Below are 10,274 nucleotides of genomic sequence, written 5' to 3'. Positions count from 1 at the left end.
CGAGGCTAACAGTCCTGAGCTTCAGGGAAAAGCCAAACCCTTGGATTCTCAGGATTCAGAGATTGGAGGGTCTTTAGGAATCCTCTGCTTTACTGGCTGCCTCACACCAGAAGCCCCTCTCTCTGCAGCCCCCTTGCCCCATGGGGAGCAGGCCTCGGCTTGAAGAGCATTGCGTGAGGAGGGGCAAAGGCCACAAGGCCAGCACAGGTGGGCTGAGGTACTGCCTGCTTTCCCAGGCCTGCAGAGATGTTGATCCTTTTCCCCAAGAATTCCCCTACTGTTTTCTCTCTCATTCGTTCATTTGTTCAATCAACACATGTTTTTTGTGGCGTCTTAATGCACCAGGCGCTGTTCTGGGCTCTGGTCGGTGCAACAGTGACCCAGGCCGAGGGGGCAGTGAGGACGCTGTGCGGCGCAGGGGTGGGGCGTCAGCTGGAGTAGAAGCCATTGGTCACCCAGGACTTCCTGAGCGCCTGACAGGAGCCAGGCAGCAGGGCTGGAAAGAAGTGGACGGACTCCAGAGGGATAAATGGCCTGGGGGCGGTTAGGTATGGGGAATGAGGGAGGGAAAGGAGTCAAGGATGACTGTTTCCAGCTCAGTGGCGATGGTGAGGACACAGAGGGAAGCAGGTTTGGAGCCGTGGGGCCTGGGGGAGTGAGAACGAGTTGGATTTTAGATATGTGGGGTTTCAGGCCCCAGAGGCACCTCCAAGTGGACAGGTCCAGGAGGCAGCTGAAATTCATGGTTTCATGGCACAGAAGCGACATCTGGACTGGTGATGTAGTGTCATCAACAAATGGGTGATCAGGGAAGAGGGAAGAGGATGAGACAGCTCGGGAGAGAGAAGACCTAAGACAGCACCGTGAGGACCCTATACTTAGAGGATGGGAAAAGAAGAGGTGCCCCAAAGTCTCAGAGGTGTGGTCACAGAGAGTAAGGAGGACACGTGGAGAAGGTGCTGTCATAGTGGCCCCGTGTCCACATCCCACTTTTTGAGTGCCGGTTCCTTTGGGAAGCCACCCTTCCTCCTTGGTGTTTTGTGTGTTTTGAGTGAGGATGGTGGGTCCTTAGGCAATAGTGTGTCCCAGCCCCCACTACCACCTTGACTAGTTTAGGGATGGCTCTATAAGCCTTCAGTGCCAGTGGGAAGCAAGGAGGCACAGAAGTGAGTGAGAGGAGGAGAGGGAGGCTATTCTGGGAGAGAGGGATTCTTCCACCAGCAGAGAGACTCCCCCTTGGCTTGGAAAAAGTACAGTAAGGATGTGAAGTCAGGCACCAATGCAACCAGTTATAATTACGAGGGGAAAGCCTGGAGCTGCTGGAGGTCCTCCAAGCGAGGCCTGAGGATGAAGCCTAAATTGTAGGTGGCAGGACAGAGAGAAACCAGACACTTGATGACATTATTTGAGCCACTATATCAAGCTTCACCTGAAGCTAGCACTACCTCTAGGCTTTTCAGTTAAGCAAATCCATAACTTCCCATTACTGTTTAAGTCCGTTGGAGCAGAGGTTTCGTTTGTTTGTTTTGCTGCTTGCAAGACAGAGTCCTAATTAATGCACAAGCTGAGGGAGAGACCTCCTGGGGCCAGTGGGTGGAACATGGGAGTGGAGGGGAGGTGTTAGGATTTCAGAAACTTTAACACTTCTGTGTCCCTGAATCACTGTCACCTGGAGAGCCACATTGGTGGGTTTTCTATTTTGCAATCTCTTTACAGGTTTTTTTTTCCCTCTCCTGCTGTATCACTTCCTTGACAGTACAATTAACATGACTGTAAAGTTGCTTACTTACCAAAGATGAGATGTTGTTGGAAAATAGGTTAGACTCCCCCTCTCCCTATATTTCCTGGCCAGATGCTGAAGTGCCATCCTCATAAACCAGCGTCGATGGCATGCAGCAGCACAACCTTGAGTCCCTCCCCCCTCAGATCTGTCTTCCACACCGTGGCCGAGTGGGCTCTCTAAAATATGCATTCCTGCTCCAAAAACGCCAGTACTTCCCAGAGCCCACAGGAAGAAATCACAAACCCCTAGCTGGGCGCATGTGATGACATGCGTGCTCCAGATCCTGGGTCGCTTCCCTGCTTTGGCTGCCTTCACACGAGCCCAGTGCTGCATCAGCTGTTTGTAATCAAACTTCTTGATGGTGTCGTGCGCCCCCATGCCTCTGGGCCTGGGTTCCAGATCCCCATCTGCTTGAAGAGGTGGTTAATAACAATAGCTAAAGTTTATTGAGCCCCTTCTACGTGCCAGGCACTGTACTAAATGCTGCACGTGGGTCATCCCATTTAATCCTCACAACGCCCCAATGAGGAGTACCATTTTCATACCCCTGCCCCCTCCCACAGTGTCACCCCAGTCTCAACAACTCAGATATGGGCAAGATGCTGGAAAAGTAGATATTGATTCTGGGTTGAGCTCAACCACTGGAGTTAGGGAATGGGTAGAGGATTAATGAGGAAGGTTAGAAAAACTGTGATAGTTCAGAGGCCAGGAAAGAGTCTGAACATGAAGTGGGGAGAACCAGGTGAGGAACTGGGGGTGGTCGAGAGGGTGGGAAACTCCATCTCAGTTGACGTCGGGGCTCCTCCCCACTCAAGCAAGGGTCTCAAGGGCCTTACAGAATCCACATCGTTCAGGCTAGGTCCCCTGGGCATGTCCTACCCTGGAAGACACGGGTAATGGCTGTGCCCTGATTTCCTGGACCCCGAACACTAGACACTCTGGGATGTCCCCTCCATGCGTGTGTGCATGCACATGTGTGCACGTGTGTATGCGCGCGTGTGTGTGGGGTGGGGACTATTTGCATCTTTGCCAAGGTTGGGAGACTGTGTGATAAGTAGGGTCCTGGATGGCTTCTCCCCTCTGAGGTGCCCCTCAGGGCATGGTCCCCACCTCCCAAGCCTGCCCCTTTTCTGGTCAGGAGAAGCTCCCCGGTTCTCTACTCCAGCTGCTTCCATCTCTCCTGCTCCAAGCCCTCCCTCTCTCAGACCATACAGCATAATTCCTCTGAAAATGTGTTTTCACAAAACAAAAGCCAGGAAGGGGAGGGGTGTCTTCTGGGTGCTTGGCAACAGCAGCCTGTGGCTCAGGCTCACCCAGCAACACGAAGGCCTCTGGGGCCCCCTCCCACGCGGGGGAACATCTGCGGCAGGAAGAGCAAACACACGAACGCCTCCAGCGTCCCCCTCGTCTGTGTTCTCACAGAGCCCTCTGACTGATGACGTGTCCTGTGCTCACCACTGGGGCACGAGCTGTGTGACAGCAGATTTTTGTGTCTGTTTTGTTCACTTTGACTCTAGCACAGAGTAGGTGCTCAGGAAGTGTCTGTGAAGAAAGGAAGGAAGGACGGGAGGGAGAGGGAAGGAAAGAAAGTAGGAAAGAAGGAACAGAGGGAGGGAGAGGGGAAGGAGGCAATGACACAGACCTGGAAGGAGGTTACGCGCAGGATAAGGGGATCCTTTATCACCTCGATCCCCCTCCTATTCTCAGAGCCCCTGTTGGGCCTCCGGGTTCCCTCACCTGGAAGGGAGGAGCGTGCGCTTCCTGCCTGGGAAATACCTTGGTAAGCCGCCCTCTCTGGTTCCCCTGATGAGAAGCTGCGTGGCTGAGGGGGAAAGCACACAGACTTTGGAGGCAGGCAGAGCTGGCTATGAATTCCAGCTTAGTGACCTTGACAAGTTACCACTTCTCATCTGAAAATGGAGAGACTTAATTGTATTAAATGAGCTGCTAGTATGTAAATGTGCTGGCAAATGGTAGGTGCTTATGAAATGAAACTATTATTATTTACATGGCATTTTGAACTTCATTCATTCAGCTCACACTAACAAGCACCGACAGGCTCTCCTCTCACACAACTTACTTTCAGGAAGTTGTACATGTGCCTTACTTTCCGCTGGGCACATACAGGGCACTTTGCTAAGGGCCAGGCATCTGGGGATGAAAAAGACAGTCCTGTCGACTGAGGGGGTCACATCTCCCCCCGAGACATTCTGGCCCCCTGGTTTTTCCTCCTCATCTCGTCCTCCAACGCCCCCTGGGCTCAGTGCGCTGTCTCTCCGGAAGGGGGCGGTGCTTCAATCTCCCCCAGTCCCTGCCAGGCGTCCTGAGCCGGGGTGCTCCTGCTGGCCTTCCCATCTCCTCACTCAGGGCTGGGCAGTAGATGCTCACCACCTGTTAGTGCCCAGAAGGAGGGGGAGGTCAGGCTCTTCCCGACCCCTCCCCTCTGCTGTGACACCTCCAGATCTTTGCTCCTGGCTCTTCTCTGTGTCTCCTCATTTGTATTTCAGTTTCTCCCAGCTGAAAGAAGACTGGTAATACACAAAAATTAACTCAAAATGGATTAAAGACTTGAATATAAGACTTGAAACCATAAAACTCCTAGAAGAAAATACAGGCAGTACACTCTTTGACATTGGTTTTAGCAACATCTTTTCAAATACCATGTCTACTCAGGAAAGGGAAACAAATGAAAAAGTTAACAAATGGGACTACATAAGACTAAAAAGCTTCTGCAAAGCAAAGGAAACCATGAACACAATGAAAAGACTACCCACCAACTGGTAGAAAATATTTGCAAATCATTTATCTGACAAGGGGTTGATCTCCAAAAATACATAAAGAATTCATACAACTCAACAACACAAAACAACCTGATCAAAAAATGAGCAGAGGAGATGAACAGACATTTTTCCAAAGAAGATATACAGATGGCCAACAGACACATGAAATGATGTTCAACATCACTAATTATTAGAGAAATGTAAATCAAAACTACAATGAGATATCACCTTATATCAGTCAGAATGGCTATAATCACCAAGACAAAAAATAACAAGTGTTGTAGAGGGTGTGAAGAAAAGGGAATCCTCATACACTGCTGGTGGGAATGCAAACTGGTGCAGCCACTATGGAAAACAGTATGGAGATTCCTCAAAAAATTAAAAATAGAAATGCCATATGACCCAGCTATCCCACTACTGAGTATTTATCCAAAGAACTTGAAATCAATGATCCAAAGAGATTTATGCACCCCTACATTCATTGCAGCATTATTCACAATAGCCAAGACGTGGAAGCAACCTAAGTGCCCTTCTACAGATGACTGCATAAAGAAGATGTGGTATACGTATGCAATGGAATGCTACTCAGCCATAAAAAGGACAAAATTGTACCATTTGCAATAACATGGATGGACCTTGAGGGTATGATGTTAAGCGAAATAAACCAGATAGAGAAGAACAAACACCATATGATCTCATTCACATATGGAAGATTAACACATGAACCAAGAGAACAGTTTAATGGTTACCAGAGGGGAAGTGGGTTGGGAGAATGGTGAAAGGGGTAAAGGGGCAAATATGTACGGTGACAGACAAAAATTGGACTACTGGTGGTGAGCACAATGAAGTCTATTCAGAAATTGATAAATAATAACGTACACCTGAAATTAAACAATGTTATAAACCATTATAATTTCAATAAAATTACTGGGGGGAAAAAAGAAGAAGAAGACTGGTAAGAGAAAGGGAAATGCAGCCTCACTGAGGAAACCTCCTTTCCGGAAGGGCTTCCCAGGCCCAGAGAGGGGAGAAAGCAATTTGGTACCACTCACGTGTTGGTGATGCTGGGCCAAAGCCCACCCCCCATCTCTGGGGGTATCTGAATCTTAAAAAAGAAACATAAGGGATCTGACAAAGGACTTGCATACAGAATATATAAAGAGCTCCCACAAATCAACAAGACAAAAAAACTTAAAGAAGCCACAAAGAAGCAACAAAGAAGCATATCCAAATGGGCAAGAAGCACAAGAAGATTTGCAACCTCCTTAGCTATCAAGGAAATTCAAATGAGAACCACACCAGAACGGCTAAAATTAAAAGTCTGACAACATCAAGTGTTGATGAGGACGTGAAACAGCTGGAACTCTTAGATAGGTAAAGCTCGTTTGGAAAACAGTTCAGAAGTGTCACTACAGATGAATACATTCATACCTACCCCAGATATCCTGAACCAGGTATGTATCTAACAGAAATTTGTTTAAAAATGCACCAAAGTCATGTACAAGAATGTTCATAGTAGAGCTATTTATAATAGTCACAACTGGAAACTACCCAAATGCCCCTGAGCAGTGAATGGATAAATATAGTCATTTAGATGGTGGAAATGTGTGCAGCAGTGAGAAGGAACGACCCACCGTTGCCGGCCACAACATGCGTGAATCTCACACGCGTGAAGTTGAGGGAACCCAGACACATAAGAATACACATTATATGAGTCCGTTAATTTCAAGTTCAGAAACATGCACACCTCAGACCTGTGGTGGTAGAAGTCAGGAGAGCGGTGGCCTCTGGGAAGGAGGGAGGCACAAAGGGAATCCAGGGGATGCTGATAAAATTTTGGGTGATAGCTACAGGCCGTGTTCACTTTGCAAGGATTTGGATTGCACGTCATTCGTTGAGTTTTGTCCCTTTCTGTATGCACGTTAGACTTCAACAACAAAGTTGACTTTAAAGGGGGGGGTCGGGATGGGTGGAGGGAAGTCTGAAAGACAACAGTCAGCCCAGAAGGGTGAGCCCCGCTCTGTGAGATGCAGCTGAGCAGCGTCAGCTTTGTTGGGAGGGCCCTTGGGATCCGCACCAGTCGGGGAGGGGGGGAGAGCAGGGGGCAGAGGGAGAGCCAGCCGCCGTGCAGGCCCACGGTGGCCTCGGCTGACCCCTAGGCGAGTCCTGGAGCTGGATGAACAGCTCAAAGTTGTTCTGACTTCGGCTGCAGTGGCCAGGCCTTTCCACTCCAGCATCGGTCAGTCGCTGGCCATGGGTGGCTGTGGGTGACCTGGGTATGGCTGCCCTCGCAGCTGAGGCAGTCCTGATGGGCTGCCCGCTGTGCCTGCCACAACCCTCCCGGCAGGCCCTCACTGAAGGGGCATCTGGGCAGCCACCGCACACAGCCTGCCACCTGAGGGGAAAGATCTTTTGGCCTAGAGAGATTTTCTGAGGCCCCTCCGCCCAGCACTCCTGGTGCAGTTAAACCCTTCCAGGGCACTCACCACTCACAGGACCTGCCCCACGTTGCAGCCTGCAGCACGCTTCCCACACAAGCCCTGGGGCCTGGCCACAGCAGGGGGGACCTCACAGACCCCCTCTCACACCTCAGCAAATCCTCTCCTTGGCCTGGATGCCCTCCCCCTGGACTCACTTGGTGAAATCCAGCTGTCCTTCAAGACTCGCAGTCTCCTCTTCCAGGAAGCTCTCCGTGATCCAGCCCCTTTCCTAGGAAGAGTGGACCCTTGCTCTTCTGAGCCCCTCCAAGCACCCTAGCACCCTGCCTTTTATAAAACTCTTATATGGTGGAAGCAGTTTGAGATGGGGAGATGCCTTACGGACACTGTATGACAATGACAGTAGTTCTGATAACTGCCATTTGCTGTGTTCCTCTGATGGGCCGGGTGCTGGGCCGTCGCACACCTGAGTTCACTTAATGCTAAGAAGGGTGGGAGGCGAGAGTCGATGCCTTTTAAAACAGAGGCACACTTGCCCACAATCACACAGCCACCAGGGATCAGTTAGCACCCAGACGGGAGTCAGTGTGAAGACTTCGGGGCCTTGACAGGGGACGGCAGGCCCATGGGCAGCCTGTTTCACACCCACATGGGGACTCCCCAGCTGTGGGAACCTACCCCCTTCTCCAGCCCTTCCCAGAACCCCCTGAGCCCCCAGGATACCCGCCTGGGGAAAATGCTGTTGTCAAATCAAAGCCTGTCTGGGGGAGGTCCGTGGCCAGGGCTGGAGCAGGAGCAGGGGCGGGCGCAGCTTCACTCCCAATGGTGACTTTCTCTCTTTCCTCCCCCAGTTGCTCCTTTGGAAGAATCACCTGTGGGGTGGGGAGGTCTGTGCTGCAGCATCAAACAGGCATGGAAGCTGCATCTCCTGTTAGCAGTGGGGCCTTTAAAGCAGCTTAAGTCCCTGGGGGCGCCTGGCATGCAGAATCCTGGGGAGCCCGGAGCGCGACAGGGGATGGGGCTTCCCAGCGGGACTGGGAGCAGCAGACGGACACACAAACGCAGTCACGCAGAGTGCCTGAGAGCACACAGATGCTCACACACACGGGGGCATCCAGACTGCAGCCTCACACGTGTGTATGCACAGGCGTGCATGCAATGACGTGCATGTAGACAGACACACACCGGAACACTCCGGAGACACACCCAGAGGTTTTTGGCAGGAATATAATTTTGTCCTCAGCTTCCTGCCAATGAGACTACTGATTCCACCTCTGAAATGTCTCTCCTAATTGTCCCTCTTCCCCACCCTGCCACAGCCCTTGTCCCTTTAACCCCCACTGGACCACTGCACAGTAGCAACAGTCTCCTGGCTGGATCCCTGCCCCTATTCGGGCCCACCCTTCAGTCCATCCTGGGTATCAGGCAAATCTGACGGCATCACCCCCCTGCTTAAAACCCTCCAGAGGCCTCCCATTTCCTACCAGATGAAATTCAAATCATTTGGCATCCCACATAAGGCCCTTTGCAGTCTGGCTTCAGCTCACGGTCTGGCTTCAGCTCAGTCTGGCCTCCACCCGTGGCATGGGGCCCCATGTTCTCAGAGCTCCAGCTGAGGGCCTCCTGGAGGAAGCTGCCCTGCGCCAGGCCACTGGGCTCACCACATGAAATTCCCTCCTCCCTGCTTCCACCATTTCTTTTGCTAAACTGCCGCTCCTCCATCCTTCAGGGCCCAGTCCAGCCAACATCTCCCCACTTCACCCTGACGTTCCCGGCACTGCCGCTGTCCTGTCCCACTGCTTTCACAGTCCTTGCTTTGCTTCTCACCAGTATCATTGACACCTGTGTGCACATGAGCTTCTTCTACCGAACTCCAAGCATGTTTAGCACAGAGCCGAGAACATGCTAGACATTTGTATACAAGCACACACAAATTTGTTGTATTGGAACATACAACTAATTTCTGGGTGTGAGCGAACAAATGAATCGGTCTGTAAGATGATCGGATCATTCTAGGTGATGTCACCTGGTTAGGTAACAACTTGGGCATGTGTTGTAACTTCTCTGAGCTCAGCCCCCACATGGGTCAAAGGGCATCCTAACACATCCTGGTAGTTTATAGTGTGGGCTACAGAGATGTATGTAAAGAACTTAGCTGATACACGGCGGGCGCTCCACAAAGGATAACGGGGGTTGCTGTTTTTAATTTTTATTTTTGTTTCTGCCGAGGTCTTCCACTAATGTTTTCTGGTCCTCCAGCCCCCTCACTGCCTACCCATTCAGTGCTGGGCTCCCAGAACTGACTCATTGAAGGCTTGTTGTTGGGTTAATCGATTCCACAGCTTCTTAAGGCTTGTTTCCAGTCTGAGAATTCTGAGCTGGATAATGCTCTTCCTCTCTCTCAGCCTCCCCTGAGACTGGAAGCTGAGAGCTGCACACAGTACTTTCCTCCTCTCATCTTCCCACGATGAACAGCTGCTCTGTTTGGAGTTCTGTGAACTGAGCCAAGTTGGGACCTAGGGGGATGGGAACAGCTGGGTCTTTCTGCTCCAAAAGGCAGAGTCATTGCAGCTAGCCCCCCAGCAGCTGCAGGCACCCCCCAGGATGCTGCACATGTGACTGGGGTTCCCATGGCAACCTCTGTGGGGACCTTCTTCCCTACTTTACCACGGTTCCTCCTGGACTTGTATGAGAGGTTAGGAAGAGGGCGGGAGGAGAGAGGGCAGCCCGCCAGGCACTTTCACATGTGAACTCTTCAAGTCTTCTAATCCCCACAATAACCCCAAGAGGAGCATGCTATTATTGTCCTCATTTTACTGACAAGCAAGTTGATATTCAAAAACACAGGTTTGTAACCAAACTTCACCCACCAACAAACAAGAGAACCGCTCTGCAGCCGTATCAGCTTGTACTGATGCAGCCAGCGTGGCTCGGCACCGGCCGGGATCTCTGGCTGCAAGCAACAGAAACCAACCCCCGCTGTCGTCAACAAGAAAGAGTGTACCAAAGGGCTGTGGTCCAGCTTCTGAAGGAAAGGAGAGGAGGCAAGTGATTGGACAAGATAGGAAGCCGGGCAGCTTCCAGAGTCTGGGTGGCAGGAATGAAGGGACAGCGTTTCGTCAGAATGAATAGACCTCCGTTTTTATATCTTCGTCTCTCCATTGAAGACTCAGGTTCAAGAGCGCCTGGGTCCAGTGCCGCCTGTTGGCTGGGAGAAGGCAGAGGCTGTGAATGACTGTCCTACCAAGGCTGTATCCAACTGGGGTAGGGAGA

This window comes from Equus caballus, chromosome 1 (genome assembly GCF_041296265.1).
Source record: "Equus caballus isolate H_3958 breed thoroughbred chromosome 1, TB-T2T, whole genome shotgun sequence".
NCBI classification, from domain to species: domain Eukaryota; kingdom Metazoa; phylum Chordata; class Mammalia; order Perissodactyla; family Equidae; genus Equus; species Equus caballus.
This window is presented reverse-complemented; position numbering follows the sequence as displayed.